We start from the raw sequence: 24,487 nt of genomic DNA on the forward strand, positions 1-24,487 counted from the left end.
CGATACACTAATAGTTAATTTTTTCACATCTTTAACCACTTCAAGAGTAAATTTTATTATAAGAAAGATTTAATAGAGCTGAAGCAGAACATTGTATGCGAAGTAAATTTAATTTAAATGGGCAGTTGGCCATTTCCGAAGCAATTTTTGGTCGGTCGCGGATGAGATAATTAAGAAAAATCGCAATGAACTATCTCAAAAACGACTATGCATAATCAGATGATTTTATCTTCTGAGAGGTAATTCTGTTGGAGCAGTGACGTTTAATACCAATGTCTATGTTTAGAATTAGATTCGTTGGTTTAGTTGGTTATGGCAAAGCACATGAGGGCTATCTGCCTAAGGGCAGGGATGCCTTTGTGAAGGACTTTCTAAGGAAAACTGACTCGTATACAAGTTACACATGGGGGAAAACACGAGAACACCAATGTAGCCAGTCCGTTCATCTGGAACAGAACCGAGGTTGGAACTCAGCGATTTTACCGCTGATAGCATTTCGTCATATTTCTTCAGAGTTATAAAAATTTCAGCAGTTTAAGAAGTTGGTCGGAACTTACTTGGCCTTTCGAAACCTACAAAATAATAATTCACGTCTCATGGAATCCCTATAAAAAGTGCTATAAAGGAAGTCCGAGAAATCTTGATATTCTTCAAAAAGGTCATATAATATCAGCAAATTGGTTTTTCCGATTGTAGTTTGCACCTAAAGACTTCTCACAAAGGCGGATTGCTTTTGGCAAAAAAATCCCATTTTAATTTAACTCCATACTCGCCAAAACTACGAAATGTGATGTGATGTATTTATGGCAAAGCACACTAGGGCTATCTGCCTAAGGGGAGGAATGCCTTCGTGGAGGACTTTCTAAGGAAAACTGGCTCGTATACACGTTACACATGGGGAAAACCACGAGAACACCAATGTAGCCAGTCCGTTCATCTGGAACAGAACCGAGGTTGGAACTCAGCGATTTTACCGTTATGTGTGTTTACAGTGTTCAGCGATTTTACAGCCGCTCGTGGGCCTCAGAATCGGATTCATAAATGTTCTCAGAAACAGGATTTTTAGACATGTGAGATCGGTTTTATGAGAGTGGTATATTAATAGAAGGTGGTTTATTTTTAATATTAGTATTTAATTTTTCATATGCCATCTCTAACGCCCCCATCATTCATTAGCTTTGTAAGCTTAATTATTTATCATTTAATAAAATATTAAATTAAACATTACTAAATATTAATTAAATTAAATATTAATAAATTAAATTTAAATTAAATAATGCGGAGTTAAAGATTAAGAATATGAAAAGTAACTCGGGACTTAATATTGTATAAAGAAATTCGACTGCAAGAGCAAATAAGATCGCCATGCTTCTTCTAGTTGATTTTATCATTCTAATTTTACTTTTAAACAATATCTTCATTTATTTATCTTCACGCTTCAATCATTTTGAAACTCTAGCTTTTAAAATTTCTTTAACAGAATTAACCTTTTTTAAGATATATTCTTTTTATTAATTACCACAGAATCAGCAGATCGAAATTTTAAAATCTGACCTTTTGCGTAAGTTAGCAAAATGAAACAAATTTTTTTTTTAAGATCTCTTTTGAAAGAATTAGCCTGTTAATTCTCCGAACATATAACCAGAAATATCATTAATTGACATCAACAATTGATGATAGCACTGTGAATAAAAGACTTAAAACTGAATGATAAACTTTGATGGGCTTCAAAGCTAAAAGTTAACAATTGCATTTTTTTAATGAATTTTTAATTCTTCGTTTCTTATTTGGTAGCACTTTTAGTCGTTCATCTGAGGCAAATATCTCAGTTGCCTCCCCTTTATCTCGATTCTGACCAGAAGAATATTATATATTTCTTGGAATCTTCACCATTTTCAGGGGAAAACTGAGCTTATTAACATTAAAATAAAACTTCTTAGCGTTTCTTTATTAATTGATTTTATAAACGAAGAGCGCTAATCAAATTTATAATTTTATCTATAGGACCATAGAATCCAGTGACATGTACCCAAATTTTTCAGCACAGAAATTAAAGATTAAGTCTGAATATTTCTCAGTTTTAAGTCTCGTAATTCGTTTTATAAAATAAATTACTGTATTACGCTATTGAAATATTCTGTTCTTAGTGAAGAGTAACAAAACTGTTAAAATGAACTTTTAAAAATAACCGTTCAGATACTTCACCCATTCTAATATAAATCAATTAAAAAGCAAACAACATATTCCATTTTAAAATTAATATATTTTTATAAAATGAATATTGTATGTACTCGAAATGAACACCTCTTTCTTTTGCTATATTTTTGTTCTAAAATTTGTTAGGTATTTTAGAATGCTAGGTAGGAGTTTAAATATCATACTATGTAGAGTAATTATACTGTTTAAATTCTTATAAAATAACACGAATAATTTTTGAATATATAAACTGCATAATTACCCCAAATTATAACAGACATATCCAGTTTAGCAATTTCAGTTTAGATCCACATCTACTATATTGCTTACCCCCCTATAAAAAAATCTTGAAAACTAATAATTAATAACATACTATTAAATTTTTCTTATTTTTCTTTCTGTACCGTAGTAAAATATTGTATTTAATTAGATAAATTGCCTTTTACTCTAATCAGAAACGAAAGACTTCTGATGATAACCATGATGAAATATTCACCTACATTTTTATTTTTTAAATTTATCTTAAAATGCTGAGAAAGTCTTACATTTGAGTGAGCATTGCCTTGGAATAAACACAGTAATTTCTTGATGCACATAATTTCAGTCCATTCAACAACGTTACAAAAGATTGAGCTGTAGAAGTAATGGACTGAAAAATTAAATGAGCAGTTTTTATACGCACGTTACAGATTGTGTGAGGAAATCAGGTTTGTATAGAATGTCTAGGCATTCTTCAGAATGTCTAATCATTTTTAGCAAAGGTTTAAATTCACCAATTTTAATGGGAACTTGTGTGAATTTAAAGCTTGTTTTCTATACAGAGCGCAACCCGGCATAAGCAAGTTGAAACATAATACGTGATAATGGTTAGGCATTTTAATCAACGAACTAGAATCTGAAATTTAAGCAATCGTAATGAAGAGAAAGGTCAAGAAAATTTAATGTACAAACTTTTATCAGAACAATGCAACACTGTATTCCTCTTCAGACTACAGCAGTCTGAACTTGACATTCTGAATTCCGTTATTGAAGAGGCGAAATTTTTTAAATTAAAACAAATACACATTTTTATTCCTGATACCCAAAACAGAAATAAACAAGTGAATAAGTCTTGGATTTGCATTACTACCATTAATTCAGCTTCTTATTATAGTAAACAGAATATATTTGCTTTACAATAATTCTGGTCTTCAAATACTTCTTTAAAATGCCTGCAGTTATGTTACATTTTGATTTAGGAAACAAATGACGTGTCAAAAACGTCATTTGAGACAAACAATTTTGAAAAATTTTAAATCAATTAGGGCTTAGACAGAAAAAAAAAAAAAAAAAAAGAGAATTACACTCTAGACATCTTAGGATGAATAATTGCCTGAAAATAACACTTGGTTAGGGATTTTTAGGTAAATGTAATGGATAATCAGAAGCATTTGTTTAAAAATAGCACGACTTTAAAAATCTTGTTGCCTTTGACAGAAAGGCAATAAAAAATAAACAGGTATGTAAAAGATTACAATTTGAAAAAAATAAAAGTAATACCTACTACTAATAAGTTCTTAAAACTGCATCATTACTTTTAAATAAAATTAAAACTGAACTGAGGGGAGGAGGGATTTCAGTTATAAAAGCTCTGAAGTTTGTTTCAAAAGTACATTACATTCGAAAAATTCATTCGATTATATTTCATTCGAAAATTATCATATATTTATATATAGAGAGAACAAATACTTATAAAGGACTGCAATCTACTTACTACTAACAAAATCTCCAATCTATTAGATTGCTTTTTTTAAAAAAAAAATCTAAAGAATTAAGAATTTGGAAGTCTACATAGTATAGGATGCTGCAAACATAATATATTTGTTACATCACTAATGGTATAAAATAACATTTATATTGCAAAATATATAAAGCACAGGTAAAATTATTTCTCAGATGATGGCCTTTGTTACATTTATAAGAAACACGCTTTTATAATGCAGAAGATAGATAAAAGGCTCTGTGACTGGGGAAGAATTCACGAACTGTCATAGAAAAACAATAAACCTCTTAAGACATTAAAAAATATTATATGGATTATTTTTATTGAACTTCCTATTATATTTCTTTTTGTTTCATATTTAAGTACGTAAGACTATCCAAAAATGTGTTTTATCACAGAAGTTTGAAGTGTTTGAAGTAGTAGTTCCAGACGTTTCTTTGAGCAGATGTAATAGTATAATCAAGTGTTTGAAAAGGATGCGTTCTAAAATTTCGCTAGATCAGATTCGTGAATTTCAGAACAAATACTATAAAAACTTCTCACTGAAATATTTAGTCATGCAAAAGAAATAGATAATGAAATTTAATTTTAAATTAATTACTACATATATAATGCTTTATGATTATCAGAATTTCTCTGAATTAAAAATATTCGTAAGTCATTAAACAATTTTATGCAACCCAAAAAATAGCTAGCCATATTTTTTTATACTGTATAAAATCCATTGGTCTCTGAAAAAAAATTGAAATTATGTTGTAGTTTAAGATAACTTTATTTTGTACTAATTAAACTTCCTTGTGTGGGAAGGTACTATTATGCATTAATTTGGTAAATTAATTTAGGTATCAGCCGTTGTAGGTAACATTAAATAGAATTAATTTAGTAAATATTTTTAATTCGGTAAAACATTATTACCTCAGTAAGAAATTAAAAAGTTTTTAATGCAAAGATATTAAGAAAGAAGATATCAAATTTGCTAGAGCAGATGAAAAAATGTAAACGTTCCTTATTATGATTCTCTCCTAGTGAACAACTAGTGAAACAGTAGTTGCGTGATTCACATTTTCAATATAGGTACTAGTCATTGTTTTTAAACTTTTGAACTTTTGCTTAAAAGTTTTTGGTAGGAAATTTAATAAGCCAGATCACGTATATTAGTATTTTAGTTCCTCCTTAGATGTATCTAATTTAACTTTAAATACACTTTTTGCGGAGTCTTCACCATTACGTTATGTTCCGCTATTATAAGCACATCATCTAAGCTGTAAACGACTTGCTATCTCCCCCTTCCTTTTTATCTTCTTTCTCCCTCTTTAATATTTTTTTAATCTATGACATAATCCTTATTTAATAATTAAAATTTTAATTTTAAATTGCTAAAATTTGTTTCTTTTCATATGTTGATATTATTTACCAAACTTACTATAAATAGTTTGTGAATCTTTGATAGTTTGTGAATCTTTCCAAAAACGAAGCCGGGAAAACTACCAACTTGCACATGCTAAGTAACTTTTACATTTTCGTCCGTGAAAAATTGCCATATTGCACCAAGATGTTTGCGGTAGTGCGCAAGTACCGACCCTTTCTTTTTAATATTAATACTGTTTTCACCAGAAACAGCTTTTATTTTTCATTGAAAATGCTTCATTTAAGTTAACAGCTCTGGCAACTGGTTTATGTTGGAAGCTTCTTATTTCTCTGCCTGTCTGAATATTCTGTTTGTTTTTCTTTCTAAGATTAATCATTTCCATCTTTTGCTTTACAGTTCTACCTTTTATTTGATTATTTACGAGCAATATTATGATTATTAACAGTCCTAATTTAAATAAAATTTTATTTAAACGGGAATAAAATATTGGGAAAAGTAACAATTTGTACATAAAGCGTAAAAAGTTTATACATAAATTTCTGTAATACTGTGAGAAGGAAATTCATGAGATGGATTATTCCAGTAATAAGCAAAATGAAATTATTTATTCCAGCAATAAGAAAAATAAAACTATTGGCTTTTAAAGATTCGTATATTGTATTTTGTTGAACAATCAAGAAATAATTGCACCTCTTTCAAAAATTTATTGGACGCTTTTAAACATATTAAATAATAATAAATGTTAAAGATTTTAAAAAGTTAACTAATTAATGTAGTATTTACTAATTAATATAGTTAGAATGGACTATCAAGAGCCCATCATGCTTGCATTATTTGGCGTAACTTCATTCTAATAATAATGAAAAAGGTCATATAGAAAATTATACCAATTACATATATTATAAATCGGATAAATTCGTTCTACTATTGTAGAAAAAAAAATCTACACTGAGTTCGTGACATATAACTTCAGCTGCAGCATTTAATTATAACAATAATGTTGCTAAAGTCTGTAAAAATTAAATATATTTAAATTAGTATATCACTTAGGCACGTTATTAAAAAAACAAAATAAAGATGAAATTATTAAGAAGAGCATTTGTTGTTTTCAAATTGCTCAGTTTTGTTAAACAGTTGCAGTTATAATTTGATAGATAAACAATAGATTCTATCTCATATCGCCTTCACGAACCATCAGAGATTAAGATCTCCGGTTAAATTTTGACTTTCGTAAATAAATCGAATCTATAGCTATAAAAAATAAATAATAAAAAAATGCATCTAAACAAGTAAAGTAAGCAGTATTTCACTCTTTCTCTAGATTAAATTTTGAATTCAGCGAGTAAATTTTAAAGAACAATTTAAATACCTTTTTAAACTAAGCTTCCGAAGTCCTTTTTTTACTCATACTCGAAGTAACCTATTATCGAGCTTTGACTGTGCCATCAAAAACAGTTTGTACAGCAACAAATTGAATAACGAAACGCATTTACTTCGAGTATGTATTACCACTTTTTTCCCAAAATAGGTTCATAAATTATGTGCCAGGTAATTTTCAGAGCCACTTACGGCGAAAAGAATGGCGGCTTTTGATCAGAAAAATTATTCCGTGTCAAGACATCGTCTGAACACGCAGCTTGGAGTCTTCCGTAATTGAAAAGCGCGCGCGTGTCGCACGGGGACTCACAAAGGGCGAAATAGACGCGGGGATACACCCACGATTAGTGTGATGAGCCGAGGACCCACGGGACAGGGTTGTTCAAAGGGGCGCCGCTAACCTTCGTACACACACACCACAATTACCTTAAATGGCTTTTTTGCCATTTAGCGCATGCGTAATAGAGTGTGGCCAATTCAGTGGACAGCTACAGTCGGCTGTGTATTCCCTATTGTCATTTGGCTTTAATTACATTATTTAGAAAGCTGAATTGGAAAAGCCATCAAGAACGGTGCAGAAATTTCCAGGGAAGAGCTGGAAAGTTAAATACACCATACGCTGTATATTTGCAGATCAGGAAAGGACAGAGAATTCGGCATATTTTCACTTTCTTCTCTCTAAAACGAAAAGCTGTTTTAAGTAGGACTAGCAGAAAGACGCCAGTCTAAGATTTAAAATTAGGCAAAATTAGACCTTACGTATCGAAGACAAGAAAAACCATTTCAAGAGAGACCAGTGAAAATCCTCTTTTTTTTCCCCAAGAAATAAAAAATTGTTTTATTTATTTTAACTAATATAAATTATGCCTATTTTTAATGTTTTCATTCTAGTACTTATTGATTTCAGGCTCTGAAGCAAATATTGTCAGGGTACAGTCATACGACTGGCACTGTTTAGGATCCACATTTGCACGGCTTCGACTGTGGCATAAGACTGACACAACAAAATAAAATTTTGATAGTGATTTAATTACGAGTAAGAGGATTAATGTGCTGTGCTTTTCACAGAGTTGTCACAGACATACGACCCACATTGCGTAGAACGTTCGGCACTGGCATACCGTGGATATTGCGTAATTCAGCCAACAACACCACATGATCAAGAGGGAAAAAATAGATTCAATTAACATTTTAGGGTACCTTTGAATTAATTAATCGCCAGCTCTCAGTTAGAGAAATTTTAGAAATTGCTGGATAACAATCAGATATGGAATTCAAAGCACTTCTTATGATGATCAGACGTAGGATCATCCACGTCATTAAGATCGTTGGAGAGCGCTTCAACGGATGTTGGAATTTAAACACAAATCTAGTTGAGTTATTAAAGTAACGAACTCTTTATAAGCTAAAAATGACCAACCAGCGGCCAAGCGGTAAAGCTGCTGCGGCCAAGCGGATAGTTCGGTCTGAGGTTCGAATACCGTGAATGGGCGTTTTTGTGTTTTTCCCCCATGTGTATACGATCAGTTTCTGATCAGATCAGATCATTCCGTTTCTTGAAGGGCCAAAAGCTGTTATCAAGAAATAATTTTCATTCAGCGAAGTAGGACAGTACCACTACAACTGTGAACTGCTTTACTATCCACATGAAATAATATCAACAGGGCCTTCCGTACCTTTACGGTACCAGCATTGAGACGATGCAATTGTATCTTGAATTTCACGTACCCGATTAGCAACAAACGGTTTCCAGTCATGGCCAGAAATTTTTAACCAGTTAAGGACAATTTGGGAAATAGTGTAGCAAAATATGCTAAAATGAGAAATCTGAAATAATTCCATTATGTAATTTGTTATTATTACTGCTATAACCGCAAACAACTATAATAGCACTTATATAGCTATAACAGCTGTAATATCAATATATTAGGGTTTAAATTTGGACCAATTTAATCGTTTAAATAGTTTTAAACCATCTTTCAAAGAATTTTCACTTTTATCCTTCGACGTAGCGTCGAAAGCGATTTTCAGTTTCCATTAACACAGTATATTCTTCAGTTTTTTCCGATTTCAACTTGTCTGTAACTATTTTCTCAAATTTTTGAAACATCGAATTGTTTTCTTTTAATTTGCTCCCCAATCTTAAAAAATGTTGTTTGGCAATCCTTAAATTATTTCTTTCAAAATTATCAGCGTTGTTTACTGGCATCTATAATGTATTAATTCTTGCGGCATTTTCGAGTTCAAGTTGTCCCATAATTGTATATCCAAAGATTATAGGCGAGACGAATACGCAATCATTAATTGTTTTTCAAGTATCCCACTTTATATATGCCAGAATTAATCGGCTCCAGTAAGAATTTGGGTATCTGTAATGACTGGTACTTGAATCTGCATGTTCTCAAACTTTTTTATGCATAAATTCTCTTAATCTTGGACTATTAGGAATTCAAAAATAAATTTGGCACTTACTTTAATGCCACTTCCCTTACGGATTTTGACTTGTAATTTTAAATCCCATCTAAAGGTTTAGTTAGAATCTCGAGTTTCGGCACCAAAAAACAGTAGTATTCTGGTTCTAATTTTCAGTTTGGCACTGAATAAAGCACATTCATGTTAAGAAACACTTTTTTAGTTTCAAAAATCTTTAAAATTAATATTTCGACCACAACCGCCATTGCATGACATACGTGATCAAAACGCGCTGTCGAAGCTTGTACACACTTCTACGCGTACAGAAACTTATATCAAGACGCCAACCTGTCGAGTCATTTGTTTGTTACTCTGCTTTCATCGCTGCGTAACTATCAACTCGTGATTCGGACGGACTCAGGCAGTGAAGCCAGAATTTTTTTTTAATATTAGTTATTGAATCCCAAATAGGTGCCAACATCCTTATGAATATTTATTTCCAATTTTAAAAAAGCAACTTTAAGAGTGCGGGCACATTATGAAAGCGTCCTTATAGTGAAAAGGAGTTCAAAGCAGTCATAATTATGATCAGCAGTGAGTGTGTGCACTCTTCTGCAGAATGAGGTAATGAGGTTTAACTATCGCACAAGACATTTGTGCGGCAGTTAGCATATGAAAAAAAAAACTCATGAAATTCAAAACTCCATTGTTTCGATTTTATGCATCTTTTATCATAAACATATAAATACTTTCATTCAATTTTTGCTAAAAAATTCTTAATTTGGGTTTGGAAGCCGTGGTTGCTGAAGCATTTGATCACAATCGATTATTTTAGGTTCAAATTGATCTCAAAAGAACCGATTCTTTCTAACTTTGGTACTCCTAATTTATGTTTTGAATTCGATTACGAAAATATTTCGCTAGAGGTTTCTTATCAGCCGCAGAAGAAAAATCTACTTTATATATATATTTATAAATATACAACTTTCGTCAAGAATTTTTGTGACTCTATTTTTCACTAATTCTACGAATTTTACTAGAGTAGCAGCCAATTTCAGGACGCACAGGGGTCCAACTATGTCGGGGATTATCGTCGGTTCATAGGTTGTTCATAGTTTATTATCTGTTTTTATATCACATGTATACGCACTAATATTAAGATCGAAACCCATTTGAATAGTTAAACTAACTACTTAAGTTTGAATTTTCTTATTTTCAGTGTCCGATGATTGTGTTTACATATTCGTCAAAACTTTTCATACGGCTCAGTCATATAGTGAAATTCTGGGCAGATGAATGATTAATTCAGGCGTTTAAGGAAAACATATTGTTCAGTAGATTGAATCCCGTGTTTTTCAATGAAAAGACAAGGGAATTTGTTTACGAGTCAAAATTTCATATTTCATGCATTTAATTTTTATAAGCCTATACAAGTACAAGGAGCCCTCTCTAAAGACGACTTCGGCCAATTCCACATAATTTTTGTCTCCTGCGAAGGCAGTCGCTTTAGAGAAGTAATGTTAAATACCGATATTAATTTATGTTCTCAGAACAACTAATACTCAGAAGTAGTGCTTTATGACACAAGATCGCCACTGGGGATTCTGGAGATTCAATGTATAATATTTTTGGAATCGCTCCATCTGATTCACTTCCTGCGGCTCAAAATCTAAGATCCGGAAATGAGGAATTTTTATTGTTGATGCACTGCTATTTTTGAAAATAAATATATGGAAAATATTTATGTAAGTTTTTGGTTCACTGGTTCAAAATGAATGAATGATTGAGTACTTTGCAATGAGGTGTATACCGTCAAAAGGCATTCTTCCTGAAAAGCATACTAAAATAAAGTTAACTTCTTACACTTCAACCGTCGCTGTAGGGAATTCAAAGCAGCACCGTTTTGCTTTTGGTGGCATCCTAAGCGGAAGATCCCCACTTTTCCCTGAAAGTCTAATCCCTCATCTCCGGCAACGCACACAAGGCAGACATGCGCATGCACAATGCCAGTGTGGTTGGGAAAGGGGGGGGAGCAGGAAAAGCCTATTACGATTTTTCATTAGCCCGCGGAAATTTAATTACGCGCGTTTGCTTGGCGAGGGGCGCCCGCGTGCCCCCGTCTTCTTGCGCCCTAATCGACGCCGCGCCCTATTGTTCCCGTCCCTGCTGCCGAAATTAGGCGGGCTCACATTGTTGCATAGAAAGGCGAGGAAACGAAATAAACAGGCTTTTTGCTATTTATTTATTTACTTTGCGAGGAGTTTTAATAACGTTCCACCCCGCTAGTTGACTCTTAGTAGAAGCTGCAAATTCAAAGATGCTGATACGTAATCAGCTTACTGTTAAGACTAGTTTCCTGACTTGGTTTACGGTTAATTGTTAAGTCTTAATTGCGTGTAAGTTAATTTCTGCTCAGCTGCTAAACGTTGCCGACCGTCAGTTTGTTCCTGGTAATTTCTTCCTAGTCCCACATTGAAGAGGAAGAAATATAAATCACAGTTTCTGAGTTTAGCTGGGCAAAGATCTGAAATACAAAATTATGATTTTCAAATACGAATCTAAATGTACTTCAACGCTGTTGACGAGTGGCAAACGGATAGTTGGAGAAAAAAAAAAAAAAAAAGAAGAAGTTGCCGCTGTTGTTTTGGATAAAAAATTATAAATATAAAAGAAATTCACATATTTATATGGCGAAGTAGCATTTTGAAGTCTCTTTTTAAGTCTTCTTCATTATGGTTCGCCATCTTGTTTAGTAAGCTAAACGCAAATTCTACTTTGAAAGTAGAGTGCCTTTATCAAGCTTGTTTATTTCGTGTTATAAGCAAACTTGCTAAAAGCACTGTGACTTTATGCAAAGTAGCACGACGTAAAGGTGTCGTTACTTTACACCTTTATATCAGATTCTCTCGTAAAGGGACAACTTAATCCCGTAAGAGTAAAGGCATCATTATCATCTCCTCAGTAATGCAGCATTTCTATCTGGTTTAAAAAGCAAACGAAAATTCTAGTTATATAGAGTTGGATTTTCGAGTTCAAAACTAACCGTTATTAAAGTATTTTTGTATAAAAGCTCCTCTGTGAAGGTTTCTGCTTTGGTGACCTGCATGAAGGCTTTATCACTTTAACGCGCCGAACATGGTTATGCTACGCTTTCCCAGAATACAGTTATGTTACGCTATCCTAGAATATGGTTGTGCCACGCTTTCCGAAAACAAAGATTATGATGGCTAATACTGTTAAAATTTGAGTCATTGGTTTTACGCAATCATATCGACGTTACGTTAAGTAAAATTTCTTTCTTTAATGCGGATATTTAAATTTCCCACTAGCTCATTAAGTTATGGATTGCAGCTACAGGTTAGATAAACATGTACTTACTGCAAAACCTAACAACTGATGTGAACACGTAACGCTTCAAAAAATAAAAATTTCAAAACGTATTCTCAGTTTTAGTTTTTATCGCAGAAGAATATGAAATATAAGGGAAAAAACAATACGGAACATCTATTAACTTTCCCTTTTTTTTTTTTTTTTTTTTTTTTTTTTTTTTTTTTTTTTTAAGCAAAATGTAAAGTACTGAGCCGAAAAACCTGACGAAAAGACTAAATTTATTTGCTATATGTATTCATAGAAAAGTAAAGGAATGTTTATTTTAAGCCTGTTTTTGAAGTTCCCTAACCACCGCAGAAAACACGTCTTTTCAACTGGTTACCATTTGGTAGGCATCTTCTCTTGTAAGTCAATTGTGATAAGGAAAGCTGCAGACAGGAGTGCGAAACTTTTGTCACCTCAAAACAAAGAGGCGTTTAACATAAAAGACCCCTAGTGGGGTCTAATGGGCCCCCTGCCAGTCTCCAAGTACAAAAGCCCTCCCACTGACTCCCACTATGAAAGGGTGAGGGGTAATCTTACATGCCCCACAGGACACAGGGAAAAGGAGTGATTATTTCGGGACGGTTAGGTTTTCAGGGATTCGGATTCCCTTTCCATCTGAGGTTTTTGTATCCGGGTGATTACGCTCCGTGGGTTCCGCTGGCTCTTGCGCAGAAGGAGATTTTGTGACTACGCTGAAGGGCAAGGTTACCAGATTAAGTTTTTGATTTAAAGCCAAACATTTGAAGAAGAAGGCCAAGCAATTAAATATATATATATATATATATATATTTATTTCAGGTGTTGGGTTAAAAGTTCTGGATCTGGCCAATCTGAACCATCCTAAAAGAACAAGTCATATTTTCTGTATTAAAAGAATACTGGAATCTTGATAGGAAAAAGTTCCAAATCAAAATAGAATGTATAAAATTATAATAATTAATCAAATTAAATATGGAAACTTAAAATTAAAATGTGTAGGAAAAAAAAAGGAAGGTCAGTGTAGGGGACGAGAAGAATTTTTATGCTACAGAAATATCCATATTTTTTAAGATTTTTTTAAATGTAACGACATTCTACCCCTTTTGTCATAGTATTTTAGCATAAATGTTACTAACCGTTATTTAAAATTAAATTTGTTTCAATTTAAACACAGAATGCAAAACTAAGAAATAAACGCTTGGTTTAATAAACTGCTTTTCTAATGCTTAATGCTGCATATATGAAAGAGACCATTATTGCCTTTTGCCTGAGAGCGATTTCTTCGATGCTGTATTAAATTATATTTCAGTTTCTAACTGCTATGCTGAAGGCCCCGCTTTGTATTTTGAGAAGACATGGAGGTTTTTAAGCGTATAGTGTCTGTGTGGCAAGGAAGCACTTAAAATTCTAGCTGAAATCTGAGAGGTTGGTATAGGAGAAGAGAGGTGGGAGATCTTGAGACAGCCCGCACTTGGGGTGTTCTGTTTCGGAATTCTATCCGTGGCGTAAATTAACGAGTTAACGAGTTTTGGCAATGCTCAGCGCTTCGTTCAGAGACTGGTTTTTTCGTCATAAAAGCATAAAAGTCATTATGTTCATTCAAACCTGTTTAGAAGGCTTTAAGCTATAGCCAATCAAGAAAGGGATGTGTAGATGTGTAGGTGACTCAAGGAAACCATCAACCGGTATTGATTTCGCTGTGATTAGTGGCCCTTATACCAACTTGGCAGATTGCTTAAAAGTTAGAAATTTTAATCCAGAATCTTTAAACCAGTTTTTGTGGCATAGCAGGGTATGACTGCTTAGTAATAAAGCTCCGCTTAAACCTGTTAATATTTTCAAACCACACTGTGAACGAAGCTTTATATTCGTAATAGGATGCCCAAGTGAAGATCTTGCTTCATACTGTAACTGATATTTTGGTTGCATTTGGATTTTATAGATTAAGCTTTTTTAACTTTTAGGCTTTAATCTGCAGACACCACCTATAAAATATTACCAAATGCATTGGCATCAAAATAAGTTTCTGATTTTCACGATCATCAACTCGTCACACTAGAGTTTATCTGAGCTAGCAGAGACGTCTGACATAGCCGACGCAGCTCCAAAACCAGTTTTTCCTCATAGTGGAGTGAGTTGAAAAATCTGAACTGCATATACAGCGGAGCTAGTCGACAACTGACTCCATTAGCTCAGATAAACCTCAGTATGAATGGCCCTTAAGAACTTCATGTGGTATGCAATTTCATCTCGTATTAAATTGTACAAATATGTAGAAAATTTGCATCGAAGCGTATTTAAACACAGTTCTGCTGTTTCTGAGCAGAAATTTCAATTAATCATCTTAAGGAAAGGATATTAAGATTATTTTCCAATGAATTGCGGATGATATTACACATTGCCATAAAAAGCATGGAAATCCTTGGCAAAAAATGTTTTTAATGAGAAATGTTGCTCTCCTATTCTTATAGTATATCATCAAGAAGATACTGTTTAGTTTCTTTAGTTAAGGATACAAAAAAGAATATGCCTTTTTTGAAAATGATGTGGTTCACATATTTTAAACAAACGAAGATAAATGAATGAAGTGGTAAATATATAGTAAATCACATCCAGAGATTTCAAAAATCAAAAAGTGTCAGAATGGATAAAGCTGCGTAAGGGCGAAAGGCATCCTTTCTCATAGAATAATGATCTTTCTCCCATATCCATAGACAGGCAACCGTGACGCGATTTGAAAAATCAAGTATTCCAGTCCATTCCAGATGTTTGCTACTTTCTCTTAGTTTTCTTTATCTTCGGTACAGGAGAAAATATCTATAATTTGCAGAATCATAACTGTATCAATAGACAGATTAATTCCCGAAATTAATGAATGTATTTGCTATACAATAATATCGTAAGCAACATAACAAAATCGTAAATATCATTTTCTTGCGATTTCACCTAAATGAATTCTAAGCTTGTTTTTCGATATGGTGCATATTCTTTCAGAAAGATATAAAATCATTCATATATGCTAACGTCATAACTTGATTTCTCTCGAATTAGCTAATATTTAAATATTATTCTTTTTATCATCTTTTAATCTTTTATTTTCCTTAACAAATTTTAAATAACGATTTTGTTGATTATTTTTCTTAATTAATTTAATTTTAAATCATTCGAAGAAAAGTCTCTTAGAGGTGATTTTGTCTAAAATCACTTCCGCGATAAATAAATAGTGTTTGTCAGTTGACAATGCATCAGACTTTTCATTTATCGTCAATATTATAAAAGTATGCTTAATTCAAAGTGCAAAAAGGCATTTTATCTGGATGGATCTTTATAGCAATCTACGACAAGATTTTGTGTGCTACCTTTTTTTTTTTATTAAATATCCCTTTCTTCGCACTTAAACCACACAAAATTCAATTCAACAGCAATATCATAAAATATTTAAAAACAGCATACCTTAAGAATTTCCGATAGACAGTCTCGCGCGCTGGAGATAAATTTTTCCCGTACTGGGTTGCAATTGCTCGTTTTGAAATCGGCGAGTTTGTTAATAAAAAATTCGTTAATGTTTTACAAAATATGACATAGATAATGACAAAAATTCAAAATTTAACATTTGGGCATCTAGGTGCCCATGTTCGTGTGGAGGATTAGGTTATTCAAAATTTGATGGCTCTAGGTACCGTCGTTTTTTCAGAATTCGAGAACATACATACATTCATGTAGATTCTTCATTATTTAATTTCTTTAAATATAATGTAGGGCGATAATATTTGGTGGCAACAATTTAAGAAGTGATTCGCCGTTTATAGTGAAAAGCCACAAAATGCCGTTTTGAGACTAATAGCCCTTTTGGGCTAAAAATTATATCTTTTAAACTAAAAGAAATCTAGCGGTGAAATCGTTTTGAGGTGTTCGACAATAATATGAAGTTTTCAGATCCGATTTTTTTTTTTCTATTTATTTATTTATTTTTTTAATTTTTTGGCTATCATTAAAATTTTCAATACCAACAATGAGCTTTTATGTCCGTTTTTAATCTAAAAAGACTTCGCATTTTATCCGAGTTTTCGTCTGTCCGATATATCATTGATTCACTATACTATGTTAATTGGGATTCCAGTTTACCAGGACCGGAAACACTACTTAAGTTTAAAGATTTAAATATATAAAGGGATTCACCTATACTGTTTTTATTATAACAATAAGTCACGAATTTATTTTATAGGCTTCCTTATGAAAGAGATTTATTATTCGCACACACGGACGTGAAACTATAACTCACGTGCATTAAGCATCTTTTAACAAATATGAGACAGAAAGAAACGACACTAAGCCCCCGCTTTTCTCTGCGTTAAGCCACTTCCATCAGCTGCAGTTAATTCACGAAAGGGTTGACAGCGAAGACCGATTGACGCAATTAAGTCTTATAGGCCGCGTTGCTACTGTTGCTTAATTATTCGCATTGTTTCGCTGTAATTACCGAGAAATCTGACAGGGAATTCTGGGAGACCCCAGGAACGTAAATTAACTGCTCGGACAACTATTTTCGCACTTTTGCCGTCCCATTCTCCTCCCGTCCCCTCGGCTTAATATTTCACGGCCTCCACTGCCTTTCATTCCGCGTTGGAGAGCTGAAACAATACGGCGCCATTGTCGCTGGTTTTCACGCTTATTTAGGCCGCCAGTGGGCGCAGCTAATGAAACAAAAGCCCACCGTTGCCACACGCCAGTCGAGTAATGTAACTAATGATCTAGTTGACATGATAAGAAGACTAATTTTGCACGGCTCTGGGATGTCTAGGGGGCGCTGTTTTTGTTCAAAGCCACGAAGTGTTGCTCATGCATTAGTAAATGATTAGTTTGTTATTACTTTCGTGTTTTTCATTCTTCGAATTAATATATTTTTTGGCTTGGATGAAATTACAGCTGCATTAAACAAACAAATGCTTTTGTTTATGCAACAAATGTACAATGAATGAATCGTGTTTAACCTACTTAACGTATTTATTTTTGAAATATAATGCAGCTCTAAATTACAGAAACAGCTCATATAGTAATTGGAAAATTTGAGAAAATTGCGTTGTCTTTTTTTTTTTTTTTTTTTCTTGAAGTCAGTTTTGCATTTACTGTAACACAAGCAACAAATTTTATTTTTTCGTTTATCATATTTTATACTCAGAAAGATTACACAACTAAAAACATGTAACTTGTTATTTTTTCACGTCAAAGCACGAAACACTTTTTCTTCTGACAAAATTAAACATAATTTTCCGAATTTGCTTATACATGCAATTCTAGTATTTAACTAAAATTTTAAAGTGAACTTAATTTTCGTTTATGCAGGCCATCAAATTAATCATTGATATCTTTTTACTTTTTATGCGTTAAAATTAAACAATTTAACTATTTATTTGCTCAAAACCCCATAAAATACTTTTGTTAACCTAAAATTAAACTAACGAATGATTTTTTTTGACTTAAAATAACACTGAAGTAGGACCTATTTTTGAATTTAATTATTAATATCAAAAATTATATAATGAATCAATAAGGATCTTAACTTTACTTAGCTTACAACGAAGTATTAACTATTTAGGTAACTAGATTTATACATATTTAAGCTCCGTATGAGTTACTGTGCAATAAATTGTGTTTAGTATATTTTTTTACGAAATATCAGAAGAAGCTTAGAAAAAAAAAAAAAAAAAAAAAAAAAAAAAAAACAGCAATAAATTATTCACTTCATAAACAGCAACTTTTTGTGGCTGCATATTTTTAACAGTGTTCTTAAAGTTGATTAGACTGCCTTTGATAGTTCTTTCACAATGCAGATGAAGATAATTTACGGGAACGTATATGAAAATGAAAATGAATCGCTGTTCTTGGGATAAATAAGCAAATATCAGCCTATTAAAATGCAATACTTATTTAATTCAAATAATGAGTGCTAACGACTTTGAAGTGATCGAAGGTATTTCAGACGATACAACAGAGTAACGGTCAGTCTCAGTGGGCACACTAGAGAATTGTAACCAGAAAAGTACTTTCAGCTCAATAAATTCAAAGCATTGGTGCCCAATCCAAATCCCAAAGGGTACGCTTTTTAAAGCAAGACCCACATTTTTTATCCACTCCTACGCAAAGTGGATCAGTTTGTTCCAGAAAAGCGTCCTGACACTCGTGTCAAATCCGTTTTCCTGCTCAGTTTATCAGCGGCCGGATGCAAAGCACGTATCCCAACAGATCCTGGAAAATTCGTGAGCATGGAACATCTTCTTTTTATCACCTTCTTGTCTTGCTTTCTCTAGAGAAGCTCCGGAGAATGGAATTGGCTTTCGTGGCGTATTTGTTTTGTAATGCAAAATAGCGGTTTTGAAACACGCTCGTGGCCTTGGAGAAATTGGATAGCTCGTTCCTGCAGCGGGAATTAACCTTTACGTAGTTTTTGTTTTATTCCCTTTTTCTTGTTCATGAGCGGCGCAAACCAGACAGCCTTGCTTGTACGATGAAGTAGTATATTATTTATGGCTTCATAATAATGACGCTATTGATTTTTTGGGAGTTATTAAAACAGTGAACTCTATTACTAAAACAGTGAAGCCTTGAAGCTGCAATCTACCTAAGATGACTCCCTTTTGAAAACATTTTTGACAATATAAACAGATATTAGCCATAAATCATTTTTCTAAAACGACCAACTCCACTCATAACCCAAATCATTTAAAACAGTAATGGATGGGTTCATCGAAAACCACACAGTAGCAGGTGGTTGGTGGTTCTGGTCGAGATGTAAAATTAAGAGGAAATGTAGATTAGGTGTAGATTTTAAGGAAAATTTTGTTCAAAATCTAAGCCTAGGTAAGGTTAGTTTTTTTTTTGGGGGGGAGGGTGCCTAGTTTTACATTCCTGTGTCTTTCTTCTTCAGGTTTTATTCAAAGATATAGGTTTTTTTTTTTTTTTTTTTTTTTTTTTTTTTTAAATTAAAGAAACGTAAAAGTATAGTTTAATGTTATACAAAGCTAGATTCAAGTGAATCATGCGGGATTTTCATGCGAAATATATAGTAGGAGTAGAAATATTCTGCTTAAATGAGAGTCCAGCCAATCCAGATGTTTAAAAAATTCGAATTATTTCGTACCTTTTTTCTATAGGCCAGCCAAATACATAATGTGAGTGAGAGAATTTTATTCTTTCGTTTATCATACCTTATTTAAACCTTATCAAAATTACTAATTTGAATAGAATATTTTTGTTTAAACACAAAACAAAATATAAACCACACTTTTTTCTTCCACAAAATTAAACAGTTAAGTATTTTTTTTACTTGCCTGAACACTCAGCACGTCATTGTATTTTTCAAGATAAAATAACGTACCGTATTTGCCGGCATATAAAATGTACCGGTCTATAAGACACACCTCCTTTTTTGTACACAATTTTGAAGGATAAAACTTTATTACTGATTATAACGAATTTACAGTATTTTAAATATAAAGTAATACAAATATTAAGTAATACTTTCTATAAATACCCAAGCTGTCTGGGAAAGAACACCTTTTAATCTTCTTTGTCAAAACCCGGACATTCGTCTCCAGAGCTAAATGAAGAGTCACTTGAAATTTCGCATACTTAAAAGTCGTTAACAAAAAATGGAAAGTTTAAACGAACCCAGCTGTGATCGTCGATGACAGCGCATGCGCATTCACTGAACTCTACGTAACTGTAATATTTCCACACTCAGCAAGGAAACAAGAAAAAAAATCACATAACTGCAAATAGAGAAAATTTCCAGAAATGAATGTAATCAAAAACTGAGTATCGACGTGTAAGACGCACCCCGTTTCTCAGACGTATTTTCAAAGACAAAAAAGTGCGTTTTAAACTCACTTTTTTTCTTTGCCGGCAAATACGGTAATTAATAAAAATGAAATGAAGTACTGTCTTAGTTTTTTTTTTTTTGTAAATTCAACATAAAGTTGTGTAATTCTCTCACGGATACCTTGTACAATTATTATTTATTATTATTATTCTTATTTCCGTTTTATGAAGCTTTTACTGGATAGTCAATGAATTTGGGATAAAAAATACTTGAGCAATTTTCCCCTTTGGTCTGTATACGGTGAAAATCAATTAATGACGATGAACTATTATATGGAATTTGCATGCACAAGGAAGTTAATTTTAATTATCGTTTTAGCCCGCCTCAAATGATTGTAAGAGAATTGATAATACACGTGCTGATGATGATTGAACACACTAATAGTTAATAGATTGTAAAATGGATAATCTGCTACTTTTTCCAGATGAAAGCATGAAGATGAGTACGTCATTTCTTTCGGTGATTCATAGCTAAATTGTTCTTTGTGTCTCTCAAGTGTGTAATGCTTCCATTTCTTCATCTCTACAGTGTTAATATCAGTAGTAAATTTCAAATTATTTCTCCGAAGAAATACTTTAATTCAGTCTCTTAAAACAAAATAAAGAATGCCGGAATCATGCTAATTTTCAAATGCAATTCAAAACAAACATCTTTATTTTTGTTAATGGTGTACACAGTTGTAAAATTTGTACAGAAGCCTCTGCTGAACTATTTGATTCATTGATTATGAATAATCATTATTTAATCTTGATCAGTGTAGACTTTCAGCAGAATATTGAGTGACTTCGGCGTCTCTCTCTGAAACTCATAGCCGTAGCTAAACGATGCATTACATGACAACATGCTTTCAAGTTCAGATGAACCCTCATTATCTTTTGAATAATTTCTGAACAAGAATCTTTTTAGAAAAGAAATTTCGAGAAATAGTTCTTTAATCTTACTCAACATGTCATTAACATAATTATTTTCAGTATTGCACAAGTGCCTTGCTCAAGACAGCTGCAAAGTGAATTATTTCAAAAGTTATTTTATTTGTATTTCTTAACAACATTTTGCCAGGAGTGTTGCTTTGCAAATAAGAGTGATAAATAAAATATCTTTATATTTTGAGTAGCTTTTCGATTGTAAAACTTCCAAATCTACTTTTTTTCCAAGCTACTGTTAGCCTCCAAAATAAAACAAAATGGATTTTTTGAAATTTTGTAGTAACATACATTGCAGCATCCTGTATACTTCTATATATGTCTTTTATGTATGTTTTTTTTTTAAATTTTATTGAAACAATGAGCTACTTTTTAAATATTTTGATATTTTCCTATCTATACCATGTATTCAAAAAGAAATGCAAAAACAAAGGTCGGAGTCGGAGCTTTTAAAATTTAAATTATTTTTGCATTCAATCTTAATTTTACTCAACAGGTTATATAAATATTGTGTAATTTGTTGTTTGTTATAAATACTGTGTATTATTTAAGTATTCTTCTTCTTGTTTCACCATTTGCTGAGCTTAACATTTTCAAAATTTGAAATTAGAGATTTTATACATTTCTGAATTAGTACTTGTTTTCCATTGTTTTTCGACTCACTTTATAATAGGAATCATTTTTTGTACTTGTACTTGTCATTAGAGCATTGCACTACTATTTAATATTCATTAAAAAACTGAAAAACTACTCTTTTTACTACCGTTTATTTCGTATTTATTATTATGTATGGTGAAAAAAAAAAGCTTTTATTAAAACAAAACAAAGCATAATTAAAACTAATGCAGATTAAAGTGCAAACAACAAGAAAATCGTCCAAACTTTTTTCTTTTAATTTACCGGTTAGGTATAGATTTAGTCAAAATAATGGGTTACTTCAGAAACAATATAACTAACAACACAAAGCTCCTATTCCGAAATATCAAATATTTAAAAATAGTAGTTGTGTAATTTAATAAATCACTTTTTGTATAGCTCAACTAATCTAATGGGCATTCGTTTTATCCGAAACAAAAGCTACACTCATTGCCATTTGTTGCAGAGCCATATGTGTGCGTTCAAATAGGAATTTTCATTTTTACATTATAGAGTTTGATTCTGTTTCGTAACATAAACTAACATCAAACTCCAACCACACATGGAGCGAATTATCGCTTGGTCTAAAATAACAAGATTCCTGAAGAGGTATAAAACAACTTTTTTAAAAGCTTTAAAACTGCCTTTTTGTAAATCAAATCTTAACATAAAATGCAGGTCTCGTGCTTACAACCAATGCAACTGTGGCAATGCAACTTAAAGTAACAGTGAAATTCAAATTTAAACTAAGCCTAAAAAGACTAGACTACATATTTGAGTTAACGAGAAGTTAGCTCAAAACTTCTCACCAGAGTAACAATTTGAATGTCGGCAGCAAAAATGCAAAGCCGAAGAATTAGAGTTTTATCTGAGCTAGCGAAATCTAGTAACGAGGCCTCCAGAGGCAAAAACACGCTCTGTCTTACAATCCAAAACTCTAGACTAAACATTGTCTAAATTGATTTACATTCTGGCTAGGAAACGCAAAGGAGAAGTGATAGTAAAGCTGAAATAATAATAACTCTACACAACCTTTTAATGGCACAGTTGCTTTTGATTATTGCCCAGTAATGAAACATGAGCTTAGAAGTACAGTACGGCGTAGTTGAGAGATATTTATCACTACGTTTGCAACAACCGTATCATATCATCTGAGTTTCACAGCTATTTCATTCTATTATTTAAAAGATGAGCTTCAATTAATTGTCGAATTTCTGTAGATGAACTTTCTTCGAGCAGTCTGTGTGTGAATATTTGGAACTCTAAATATCCATTTTCTTTTTATCATATTTCCTTCCATTTACATATGTTTCTATTTCTAGTCATGTCAACCTAAACACTGCCGTCTTTTAATTTTATGATGTAAAGCTATTGGTTCATTGGATTTTGGCATACTGTCAGACTAATTATTGATGATTGTAAGTATTTTCTGAGAAAATTCAATGAGAAAATACTTTTCTTATTGGATGCCATCGTTTACTTTGCTCCATACCAGCCAAATAAAATTTAATCCAAGTCTTACTCGAGTATCTCCAAAGAAATATTCAGAGAGTTAGCTAGCTCTGGTTTAAAAGAATTCTATTTCCGGATCGAATTCTAAGGTAACATTCCTTACGCAAAACAGGCTTTATCCTTCCGATATATCCGGAAAGTAAACAAAACATAACCGAGGTATTTTTTTCTTCCCACCGTGCTTGCGATCAAGGCAGCCGCAGAAGGAAGCTATAAAGGAAATCAATTTATTGAAGCATTTGACCAAAGGATGCCAATCAGTGGGAGAAGCACAATTCAATCTCCTGTCGGTTATTGCCTCCAGTAGCGAGGCGGCCACTCAACTCAACTCACCTTGTTCCAGGAAAAATCCCGCGCCCGGAGAAAATTTGCAATTGCCTTCTCAAAATGGCGCCTTCGTCTTTTATCTGGAGCTTTATAGTGCATGGAATATTTGCTCTTTTTTTTAGGGTTTTCGGGTTTTGCTCTGTATTTCTTTGTGTATCTGTTTAGGTAATGCTTGGTGTAGACTTGTTTCAAATTGTATGAGTTCTACTGCAGTCTTTAAATATTGCAGTTGAATGTAGATTTAATAGATATTTAGAGATGAACTTTATCATTCATTAAATCCAAATTTATCAATAAATCAGCAGATCCTAAAATAGATAAACGATATACAATGAAATCAAAAAAGTTTATATATATCAGTTAACAATTTCGGGAGTGTGAACCGATGAGATATTATGCTTTGTAGTGTTTAAAAAGATTAAATCTATTTTAAACAATATTTTTTCAACAAAAGGAATCTGATATTCAAGTTTATTTTCATTTCAAAGATACCACTAACGAAATAGAGCTAATAATGCTTTAGAAACATTTAGAATTCCAACTTCTATCTTATATTTCATAAGGAAATTTTTCTTGTTTTTAGACACCCCCCTCCCCCCAAAAATATAATAATAACAATAATAATGCTCAAAGTTTTATAATAATAATATCTACAACAAAACAACAACAACAGTAATAATAATAATAATAATAGGCGAAAAACTTCCATTTTAAAGATATTGTAAATTTTTGTAATGAAA

At 32.4% G+C, this 24,487-nt stretch overlaps 1 protein-coding gene across 1 annotated transcript in view; it reads left to right on the forward strand.

Moving 5' to 3' along the window:
* LOC118192553 (uncharacterized) overlaps positions 1 to 24,487 on the forward strand; it is a 306,776-nt gene that overhangs the window by 10,941 nt on the left and 271,348 nt on the right. The gene's annotated exons all lie outside the window — the stretch shown is intronic.

Source organism: Stegodyphus dumicola, chromosome 8 (assembly GCF_044657685.1).
Source record: "Stegodyphus dumicola isolate Sdum_Otavi_A_Nest chromosome 8, ASM4465768v1".
NCBI lineage: Eukaryota > Metazoa > Arthropoda > Arachnida > Araneae > Eresidae > Stegodyphus > Stegodyphus dumicola.